Source organism: Triticum urartu, chromosome 2A (assembly GCF_056163025.1).
Source record: "Triticum urartu cultivar PI428250 chromosome 2A, HENAU_Tu73, whole genome shotgun sequence".
NCBI classification, from domain to species: domain Eukaryota; kingdom Viridiplantae; phylum Streptophyta; class Magnoliopsida; order Poales; family Poaceae; genus Triticum; species Triticum urartu.
The window spans coordinates 694,136,597-694,148,826 of NC_141874.1; the positions used below are offsets into that span (position 1 = coordinate 694,136,597).

The window sequence follows — 12,230 nt, forward strand, 5'->3', positions numbered from 1 at the left end:
AACTCCTTCACCCATATTGCTTCATGTGCTGCCTCCGAGGCTGCCATGTACTCCGCTTCACATGTAGATCCCGCCACGACGCTCTGCTTGCAACTGCACCAGCTTACTGCCCCACCATTCAAAATATACACGTATCCGGTTTGTGACTTAGAGTCATCCAGATCTGTGTCGAAGCTAGCGTCGACGTAACCCTTTACGACGAGCTCTTCGTCACCTCCATAAACGAGAAACATTTCCTTAGTCCTTTTCAGGTACTTCAGGATATTCTTGACCGCTGTCCAGTGTTCCTTGCCGGGATTACTTTGGTACCTTCCTACCAAACTTACGGCAAGGTTTACATCAGGTCTGGTACACAGCATGGCATACATAATAGAATCTATGGCTGATGCATAGGGGATGACGCTCATCTCTTCTATATCTTCTGCCGTGGTCGGACATTGAGCTGAACTCAATTTCATACCTTGTAACACAGGCAAGAACCCCTTCTTAGATTGATCCATATTGAACTTCTTCAATATCTTATCAAGGTATGTGCTTTGTGAAAGACCTATGAGGCGTCTCGATCTATCTCTATAGATTTTGATGCCTAATATGTAAGCAGCTTCTCCAAGGTCCTTCATTGAAAAACTCTTATTCAAGTAGGCCTTGATGCTGTCCAAGAGTTCTATATCATTTCCCATCAATAGTATGTCATCTACATATAATATGACAAATGCTACAGAGCTCCCACTCACTTTCTTGTAAACGCAGGCTTCTCCATAAGTCTGCGTAAACCCAAACGCTTTGATCATCTCATCAAAGCGAATGTTCCAACTCCGAGATGCTTGCACCAGCCCATAAATCGAGCGTTGGAGCTTGCACACCTTGTCAGCATTCTTAGGATCGACAAAACCTTCCGGCTGCATCATATACAATTCTTCCTTAAGGAAACCATTAAGGAATGCCGTTTTGACGTCCATTTGCCAAATTTCATAATCATAAAATGCGGCAATTGCTAACATGATTCGGACGGACTTCAGCTTCGCTACCGGTGAGAAAGTCTCATCGTAGTCAACCCCTTGAACTTGTCGATAACCCTTAGCGACAAGCCTAGCTTTATAGATGGTCACATTACCATCCGCGTCAGTCTTCCTCTTAAAGATCCATTTATTTTCTATGGCTCACCGTTCAACGGGCAAGTCAGTCAAAGTCCATACTTCGTTTTCATACATGGATCCTATCTCGGATTTCATGGCCTCCAGCCATTTGTCGGAATCCGGGCCCGCCATCGCTTCTTCATAGTTCGAAGGTTCACCGTTGTCTAACAACATGATTTCCAAGACAGGGTTGCCGTACCACTCTGGTGCGGAACGTGTCCTTGTGGACCTTCGAATTTCAGTAGGAGCTTGATCAGAAGTATCTTGATCATTATCATTAACTTCCTCTCTAGTCGGTGCAGGCACCTCAGGAACATTTTCTTGAGTTGCGCCATTTGCCGGTTCAAGAGGTAGTACTTCATCAAGCTCTACTTTCCTCCCACTTACTTCTTTCGAGAGAAACTCTTTATCTAGAAAGGATCCATTCTTTGCAACAAAGATCTTGCCTTCGGATCTGAGGTAGAAGGTATACCCAATAGTTTCTTTTGGGTATCCTATGAAGACGCATTTTTCCGACTTGGGTTCGAGCTTTTCAGGTTGAAGTTTCTTGACATAAGCATCGCATCCCCAAACTTTTAGAAACGACAGCTTAGGTTTCTTCCCAAACCATAATTCATACGGTGTCGTCTCAACGGATTTCGACGGAGCCCTATTTAAAGTGAATGCGGCAGTCTCTAAAGCATAGCCCCAAAAAGATAGCGGTAAATCGGTAAGAGACATCATAGATCGCACCATATCTAATAAAGTGCGATTACGACGTTCGGACACACCATTACGCTGTGGTGTTCCAGGCGGCGTGAGTTGTGAAATTATTCCACATTTTCTTAAGTGTGTGCCAAATTCGTGACTCAAGTATTCTCCTCCACGATCTGATCGTAGAAACTTGATTTTCCTGTCACGTTGATTCTCAACCTCACTCTGAAATTCCTTGAACTTTTCAAAGGTTTCAGACTTGTGTTTCATTAAGTAGACATACCCATATCTACTCAAATCATCGGTGAGGGTGAGAACATAACGATAGCCACCGCGAGCCTCAACACTCATTGGACCGCACACATCAGTATGTACGATTTCCAATAAGTTGGTTGCTCGCTCCATTGTTCCTGAGAACGGAGTCTTGGTCATCTTACCCATGAGGCATGGTTCGCACGTGTCAAATGATTCATAATCAAGAGACTCTAAAAGTCCATCTGCATGGAGCTTCTTCATGCGTTTGACACCTATGTGACCAAGGCGGCAGTGCCACAAATATGTGGGACTATCATTATCAACCTTACATCTTTTGGTACTCACACTATGAACATGTGTAGCATTACGCTCGAGATTCATTAAGAATAAACCATTCACCATAGGAGCATGACCATAAAACATATCTCTCATATAAATAGAACAACCATTATTCTCGGATTTAAATGAGTAGCCATCTCGAATTAAACGAGATCCCGATAAAATGTTCATGCTCAAAGCTGGCACTAAATAACAATTATTAAGGTTTAAAACTAATCCCGAAGGTAGATATAGAGGTAGCGTGCCGACGGCGATCACATTGACCTTGCAACCATTCCCGACGCGCATCGTCACCTCGTCCTTTGCCAGTTTCCGCTTATTCCGCAGCCCCTGCTTTGAGTTACAAATGTGAGCAACTGCACCGGTATCAAATACCCAGGAGCTACTACGGACACTAGTAAGGTACACATCAATTACATGTATATCACATATACCTTTTGTTTTGCCGGCCTTATTGTCTGCTAAGTACTTAGGGCAGTTCCGCTTCCAGTGACCGCTTCCCTTGCAATAAAAGCACTCAGTCTCGGGCTTGGGTCCATTCTTTGGTTTCTTCCCGGCAGCTTGCTTGCCGGGCGCGGCAACTTCCTTGCCGTCCTTCTTGGAGTTCCTTTTACCCTTGCCTTTCTTGAACTTAGTGGTTTTATTGACCATCAACACTTGATGTTCCTTCTTGACTTCTACCTCCGCTGATTTCAGCATTGAGAACAACTCAGGAATGGTCTTTTGCATCCCCTGCATGTTGAAGTTCATCACAAAGATCTTGTAGCTTGGTGGAAGCGACTGGAGGATTCTGTCAATGACCGCATCATCCGGGAGATTAACTCCCAGCTGAGACAAGCGGTTATGTAACCCAGACATAGTGAGTATGTGCTCACTGACAGAACTATTTTCCTCCATCTTACAGTTGAAGAACTTATCGGAGACTTCATATCTCTCGATCCGGGCATGAGCTTGAAAAACCATTTTCAGCTCTTCGAACATCTCATATGCTCCATGTCTCTCAAAACGTTTTTGGAGCCCCGGCTCTAAGCTGTAAAGCATGCCGCACTGAACGAGGGAGTAGTCGTCAACACGTGTCTGCCAAGCGTTCATAACGTCTTGGTTCTGTGGGACGGGAGCTTCACCTAGCGGTGCTTGTAGGACATAATCTTTCTTGGCAGCTATGAGGATGATCCTCAGGTTCCGGACCCAGTCCGTATAGTTGCTGTCATCGTCTTTCAGCTTGGTTTTCTCTAGGAACGCGTTGAAGTTGAGGACTACGTGGGCCATTTGATCTACAAGACATATTGTAAAATATTTTAGACTAAGTTCATGATAATTAAGTTCATCTAATCAAATAATTAATGAACTCCCACTTAGATTAGACATCCCTCTAGTCTAAGTATTACATGATCCGAGTTGACTAGGCCGTGTCCGATCATCACGTGAGACGGACTAGTCAACATCGGTGAACATCTTCATGTTGATCGTATCTTCTATACGACTCATGCTCGACCTTTCGGTCTTCTGTGTTCCGAGGCCATGTCTGTACATGCTAGGCTCGTCAAGTCAACCTAAGTGTTTGCATGTGTAAATCTGTCTTACACCCGTTGTATGTGAACGTCTGAATAAAACACCCGATCATCACGTGATGTTTTGAAATAGCGAACTGTCGCAACGGTGCACAGTTAGGGGGAACACTTCTTGAAATTAGTATGAGGGATCATCTTATTTACTACCATCGTTCTAAGTAAACAAGATGCAAAACATGATAAACATCACATGCAATCAAATAATGAACGTGACATGATATGGCCAATATCACATAGCTCCTTTGATCTCCATCTTGGGGCTCCATGATCATCTTGTCACCGGCTTGACACCATGATCTCCATCATCATGATCTCCATCATCATGATCTCCATCATCGTGTCTCCATGAAGTTGCTCGCCAACTATTACTTCTACTACTATGGCTAACGCGTTTAGCAATAAAGTAAAGTAATTTACATGGCGTTTCTCAATGACACGCAGGTCATATAAAAGAATAAAGACAACTCCTATGGCTCCTGCCGGTTGTCATACTCATCGACATGCAAGTCGTGATTCCTATTACAGTAGCATGAACATCTCATACATCACATATAGATCATTCATCATTCATCACAACTTTGGCCATATCATATCACAAACCACTTGCTGCAAAAACAAGTTAGACGTCCTCTAATTGTTGTTGCAAGTTTTACGTGGCTGAATTAGGGTTCTAGCAAGAACGTCTTCTTACCTACGTTAAAGCCACAACGTGATTTGTCAACTTCTATTTACCCTTCATAAGGACCCTGTTCATCGAATCCGCTCCAACTAAAGTGGGAGAGACAGACACCCGCCAGCCACCTTATGCAACTAGTGCATGTTAGTTGGTGGAACCGGTCTCACGTAAGCGTACGTGTAAGGTTGGTCCGGGCCGCTTCATCCCACAATACCGCTGAAGCAAGAAAAGACTAGTAGCGGCAAGAAAGTTGACAAATCTACGCCCACAACAAATTGTGTTCTACTCGCGCAAGAAGAACTACACATAGACCTAGCTCATGATGCCACTGTTGGGGAACGTTGCAGAAAACAAAAATTTTCCTACTCGTTTCACCAAGATCCATCTAGGAGTTCATCTAGCAACGAGTCATCAGATGCATCTACATACCTTTGTAGATCGCGTGCGGAAGCGTTCAAAGAACGGTGATGATGTAGTCGAACACGACGTGATTCAAATCACCGATGACCAAGCGCCGAAGCGTTCAAAGGACGGCACCTCCGCGTTCAACACACGTACGGGACGGGAGACGTCTCCTCCTTCTTGATCCAGCAAGGGGGGAGGAGAGGTTGATGAAGATCCAGCAGCACGACGGCGTGGTGGTGGATGCAGGGCATCACAGTAGCAGGGCTTCGCCTATACTACGAGAGAGAGACGTAACGGGAGAGAGGGAGGCGCCAGGGGCTGGTCTATGAAGTCCTCTCTCTCCTCAACTATATATAGGGGTGCCAGGGGGGGCGCCGGCCCTAGTAGATGGATCTACTAGGGGGGGGGGCGGCCAAGGGTGGGGGGCTTGCCCCCCAAGCAAGGGGGCGCCCCCTTTAGGGTTTCCCCCAAAACCCTAGGCGCATGGGCCCTTGGGGGGGTGGCGCCCCAGCCCACTATGGGCTGGGTTCCCTCCCACTTCAGCCCATGGGGCCCCCCGGGATAGGTGGCCCCACCCGGTGGACCCCCGGGACCCTTCCGGTGGTCCCGGTACAATACCGGCGACCCCGAAACTTGTCCCGATGGCCGAAACAGCACTTCCTATATATAATTCTTTACCTCCGGACCATTCCGGAACTCCTCGTGACGTCCGGGATCTCATCCGGAACTCCGAACAACATTCGGGTTACTGCAAATACATATCTTCACAACCCTAGCGTCACCGAACCTTAAGTGTGTAGACCCTACGGGTTCGGGAGACAAGCAGACATGACCGAGACGACTCTCCGGTCAATAACCAACATCGGGATCTGGATACCCATGTTGGCTCCCACATGCTCCACGATGATCTCATCGGATGAACCACGATGTCGAGGATTCAATCAACCCCGTATGCAATTCCCTTTGTCAATCGATATGTTACTTGCCCGAGATTCGATCGTCGGTATCCCAATACCTCGTTCAATATCGTTACCGGCAAGTCACTTTACTCGTACCGTAATGCATGATCCCGTGACCAGACACTTGGTCACTTTGAGCTCATTATGATGATGCATTACCGAGTGGGCCCAGTGATACCTCTCCGTCATACGGAGTGACAAATCCCAGTCTTGATCCATGTCAACCCAACAGACACTTACGGAGATACCCGTAGTCTACCTTTATAGTCACCCAGTTACGTTGTGACGTTTGGTATACCCAAAGCACTCCTACGGTATCCGGGAGTTACACGATCTCATGGTCTAAGGAAAAGATACTTTGACATTGGAAAACTCTAGCAAACGAACTATACGATCTTGTGCTATGTTTAGGATTGGGTCTCGTCCATCACATCATTCTCCTAATGATGTGATCTCGTTATCAATGACATCCAATGTCCATAGTCAGGAAACCATGACTATCTATTGATCAACGAGCTAGTCAACTAGAGGCTTACTAGGGACATGTTGGTGTCTGTTATTCACACATGTATTACGATTTCCGGATAATACAATTATAGCATGAATAAAGACAATTATCATGAACAAGGAAATATAATAATAAAGCTTTTATTATTGCCTCTAGGGCATATTTCCAACATAGCATAGTCGTAATGTTGATGCAAATTGGGTGCTATGGCTGTTGAATGTGTAAATGTTTTGTTGGCTGTATAGTGCTATATGTGTGAAAGCAATGTATGTGTGCACTAGGTTGCTGATGAATGTGCAATTTTTATTCCTACTAAATGGCTGCTGAATGTGATATATGTGTGAAAGCAACGTATATGTGTGCAAAAAAATTGGTGGCTCTATAGTGCTATATGTGTGCAACAATTCAGCCATGTGTGTAGTAGGTTGCTGCTGAATGTGCAATTTTTATTCCTACTGAATGGCTGCTGAATGTGCATTTTGTTATATGTGTACTTCTTTATATGTGAAGTGAGCTGCTGAATGGCTGCTGAATGGAGTGTTGAAAACACTCGGATTATCTCTGAGTTGTTTGCACAGCAAGTGAACGCCCGAAATAGGCCGGCTGACAGAAAATGCGTTTGATGAATGTGGAAAGCAATTTAAGATGAGAATTGGGCTAGACTACACATATACGCAATTGAAAAACAAATGGGACAAGCTTAAAGGTGATTCCAGCTTATTCAAGAAACTCAAGTTCCGGAAGACCGAAGTCGGATGGGACTATGTGAACAACACCGTGTCACAAGATGATGAGTGGTGGAGAAAGGCTAAAATTGTGGGTTCTCTCGCTGATGTATCACATATCTTAATTTCTCCATACCATTTTATTTACTAATAATGTGTTTTCTTTGTTCTATTAGAGGACATTAAAGGTTGTGGCAAGTTCAAGAAGAAAGGACTTGCTAATGAGCAAAACTTGCGGGTTATGTTTGGAGATATCACAAGTGATGGTATTGACCATTGGAATCCCTCTTCTGGTATACCTCCCCCCTCTAATGTGGCGGTGAAAGCCGCCATCAATGTTGATGAGATCTAAGATCTTGATTTGGATGATACCAGAGAACAAGCATCTCAGGCAACACCTACTTCATCTAAAGTGAGGCTTGGGATCATCTCCTAGAGAAGAACAAGAAACCAAAGACCGCACAAGTGATGTGTGAGCAAGTTACAAGAATTGGTGACATTACCGAGGCTTCTCACTCATCATTTTCAGTCTTTCATGCAGCAAGACGAGGCAAACTGTGTGAACCCAGTCATGGATGAAGTCATTGCTTGTGGTGCAATAGTTGGTACTGATGAGTTCTTCATGGCTAGCGAGTTGTTTGTGAAGAGGGCTCAAAGGGAAATGTTTCTTTACATTCCTCTTGAGTCCCGAAAGAGTTGGTTGCGTAGGAAGTATGACTTGAAGTATGGGAACTATAGTTTACATGCCTACCATTCCATCGATGTGTGATGGTCGGTTATCTTTTATGTTGAACTTGAACCTAGTGCTTCCTACCATTTTGTCATTTATGTTGAACCATCTTTTATGTTGTTGAACCTATTGTTTGCTATTTATATGAATGCATTTTGCGAACCATCTTTTATGTCCATGTTGTTGAACCTATTATTTGATATTTATGAATGCATTGTGGAACCATCTTTTATGTTCATGTTCTTGATCCAATTGGTGCTAACTTGTGTTTCATATGTTGACGGTTGTTTATTTGCAGATGTCATCGGATAGTGAAAGTGATGATGACACTAATTATGAAAGAAAGAAAGTTATGGTTCTCCAATATCAACATGATATGGTCATGCTTTATTCGGGTGTGTCATCTATAGTTGGGAAGTATTGTAAAAGTTGGGTCATGAAGGCCGATCCTAAGACATCTATGTTGAGTGGTTTTGAATGGTTGCGAGAGACTATTGGTACACCAGGAGAGACGTACACAATGTTGAGAATGAATGCAAATATGTTCTTTGATCTTCATGACAAGTTGGTGGCGGAGTATGGCCTGAAAGGAACATGCTTTGTTACCACTTATGAGTCTCTTGCTATGTTTTTGTTGACCTTGGGGGGTGAATGAAACAGGAGAACCCAAAACCGTTTCAAAACATGGAGCAGATAGAGTGTCCACCGTAAGTTCCATGAGGTTCTACAATGTGTGGTCAAGATGTCATCTCACTACATTAGGCCTCGAGACCCAAATTTTCACATCGTCCATGATAGGATTAAGCGTGAAAAAAGGGCTTACCCTCATCTCAAAGATTGCATTGGTGCAATAGATGGGACGCATATTGGGGCTTCTATTCCAAAAGGGCCTTCAAAAATAAGGTACATTGGAAGAACCGGTGCAACAACACAAAATGTGATGGCAATATGTGACTTTGATATGCATTTCACCTACGCTTCAATTGGACAACCTGGTTCCATGGATGATACAAGTGTGCTATTCCATGCAATTGAAAATGACAAGGCCACATTCCCATATCCTTCGAAGGGTTAGTCTTTCTTGTTATTGCAACTTATGTAACATATCCTCAAACTCACAATCATGTTTGTTGTTACTTTGTGTAGGAAAGTATTACCTTGTAGATGCCAGTTATCCTAACCGGGATGGCTATCTAGCACCGTACAAAGGGGAACACTATCATGTTCCGGACTTCCAGAGAGGTGCACCTCCAACTACTCCTGTAGAGAAGTTCAACCGGATCCACTCCTCCAAGCGCAATACCATAGAGAGAACCTTTGGTGTGTGTCTGGAAGATGAAATGGCAAATCTTGCTCAAGATTCCAAACTACTCGATTAGCACACAAAAAATGATTATTGCAGCTACCATGACACTACACAACTACGTCCGTCTCCATGACAAAGAGGATCTTCATTTTCTTTGGTGTGAGAGGGATCCGGATTATGTTCCAACTATTTCGGAGAGATACAAGAAGTATGTTATTCCTCCAAATGTATCGGATGTTTCAACACCGGCGGAAAGTGGTCCTAACATGGATTTGTTTAGACATGAACTAGCTACCGCCATTGCTCTTAGTTGGTGAAGTAATCATGTTCATGTCTAAGGCATAGCCTAGTGGTGGGAAGGGGCTGATGCCTTCCCGCCCACTCAGGTTCAAGGCATGATACTTGCAATTTGGGTTTGTTGCACCAATTATACTGTAGGGGGTTCCCTTACAGTCTTTCTGTAAAAAAAAAATCATGTTCATGTCTTTAGATGTGTGACCATTTTGATTTGCAAACTTCGTGTGCAAATTGACACAGTATGTTCGTGAAGCTTTTGTTGTATCACACATGACAAAACTAATCATTCATCTTTATTATAACTTGTCTTAACTGGGAATATTTGTGATCTTCTAAAAAATACTTTTGTGTTGTACTTTGAACAGTACAGCTCTAAAAATAGCTCTCTGGATAGCTCTTTGTACGCTCTCTGTACAGCCACAAAATCTCAGGAAATTGCTCCTCTACAAAAAAGGATAAGTATAGAAATACATTTGTGCTATATTTTGAACACTACAGTACTAAAAAAAAGCTCTCCGGAAGTCTGGATAGCTCTCTGTACAGCCACAAAATCGCAGGAAATTGCTCCTCTAAAAAAAGGATAGAAATCAGCCCAGCCATCCTTTCTCTATCTCTATCTAGACCTATGGGCTGCACTTTGCCCAGCAATGGGCTGTTCCCAGCCGGCCTGAGCTGGGATGAGCAGGCCTGCAGGCCCACCAGCTGGGCTGAAACCCTGCTGTAGCGACTAGCGAGCGCTCGAGAAGCTCTTCTGCTGCCGAACAAATTCCCAGCGCCAGGTGAAGTGAGAACCGTTTATTTCCCGGAGGCTTCTGAAAGCCGTTTATTTCCCGGAGGTTTCACTTTTTGAAGCTGAGTTGGGTTCCCACCCGTCCCAGATTTGGAGAGCAATCTTAGATGGAAGGGATGTGATGGCGCAAGGAATGGTCAGAAGAATTGGTGATGGTGTTTCAACCGGAATATGGGATCATAACTGGATCCCTCGAGCAAGTTACAAGAGACCGATCGCAGCTCGGGTGGCAGCCCCGCCACGCTTGGTTTCCGAACTAATTGAGCCATCTACGGCTTCCTGGAAGGAGGAGTTGATCTGCGAGGTGTTTACTGAGTTTGATGCCGAAGCAATAATGCAGATACCTTTGTGCACATGACAAGTTGAGGATTTCTGGTCCTAGGGGGAAGAACCACGGGGCAATTTCTCGGTCGGGTCTGCATATCGCATGTTAGTTCGCACAAAATATGACAGAGAGGGATGGTTGGATGAGGCAGAAACAACATCTTCCAGTGAGGGACAGAGCAAGGAATGGAAGGCAATCTGGAAGGTCGCAGTACCAAGCAAAATAAGGGTCTTCCTATGGCGCCTCGCTCGAAACTCCATACCGTCGGGAGACGTTTTACATAGGAGGAATATGTCAACGACAAGAGCATGTGGCTTGTGTGGTACGACAGATTCTTGGAGACATGCGCTGCTGAATTGTCCCATGTCGAGATGCACCTGGGCACTATCATCGGAGGACATACTGGACCAACTGAGCTCTCAACAACAAGAGTGCCCAAAAACATGGTTATTTGCTCTGATGAGAGCCTTTAAACCCGATGATCTCATCAGGTTCTCAGTTACACTGTATGCTATATGGGGTGCAAGGAGGAAAGCTTTGTACGAGGGCATTTTCAAATCACCACAGGCAACACATGGGTTCATAAACTCCTACATAACTGATATTCAGCTTATAGTACCTAGGGTACATGCAACTCGGAGTGGGATTGTGCACCCGATCTGGATTGCTCCTCCTGGAGGCTATGCGAAGCTAGATGTTGACGCTGCGGTGGGTAGCAGGAGCCGGTTCGGAGCTGTGGCGGCAATATGTCGGGATCAGGAAGGAACTTTTCTAGGTGCATCGGCGCTTGTGTTCAAACATGTTAAAGATCCAGCAACTTTAGAAGCTTTGGCGTTGTGAGAGGGCCTTGATCTTGCAACAGATTTACATACACCGAGGGTACATGCAGCTACAGATTGCAAGGGGGTGGCAAGCGAGATTGGCTGGAGGAGCAGTGCGGCATTTGGCGCAGTGATTAAGGAAATAGAGATGCAAGTTTCTTCTTTCATTTCATGTAACGTAATTTATCAGTCTAGGAGCTCAAACTTTGATGCTCACAACTTAGCAAAGCACGCTTTAACTTTGAGTGTTGGCCGTCATGTTTGGTTAGGCCAACGCGAGGGTATTTCTTTCGTCCCTGTAAACATTGTGACGTAATAAAGCTTTGCGAGGTTGCCTCAAAAAAAAAGGTGAAGTGAGAACCAAGTTCAGAAGCTGAATCAGGAAAGTTTTAGAGAATTGGAGGTGATCAGAACAGGCCCTAAGGTCACATTTTTTTTAAATGTTCGGAATGCTAATTTTTTAAAATTCGTTAACATTTTTCTAATTGATAACCATTTTTAAAAATTCATGAGCATTTTGTAAATTCATTATTTTTTCAAATTCATTAACCTTTTTGCATAATTTGATTAGTTTTTCAAAAAATATTTTTAAAAATATGAATATTTTTAAATTCATTATTTATTTAAAAATTTGTGAACCTTTTTAAAATCCACAAATATTTTGGAAATCAGAATTTTCCAATCTTTTAATAAC

General features: G+C 44.0%; 1 pseudogene; it reads left to right on the forward strand.

The window, feature by feature from the left end:
• The first annotated feature begins 7,063 nt into the window (after window positions 1–7,063).
• Window positions 7,064–8,036, forward strand: LOC147986833 (zinc finger CCCH domain-containing protein 43-like; annotated as a pseudogene).
• Window positions 8,037–12,230: the final 4,194 nt, after the last annotated feature.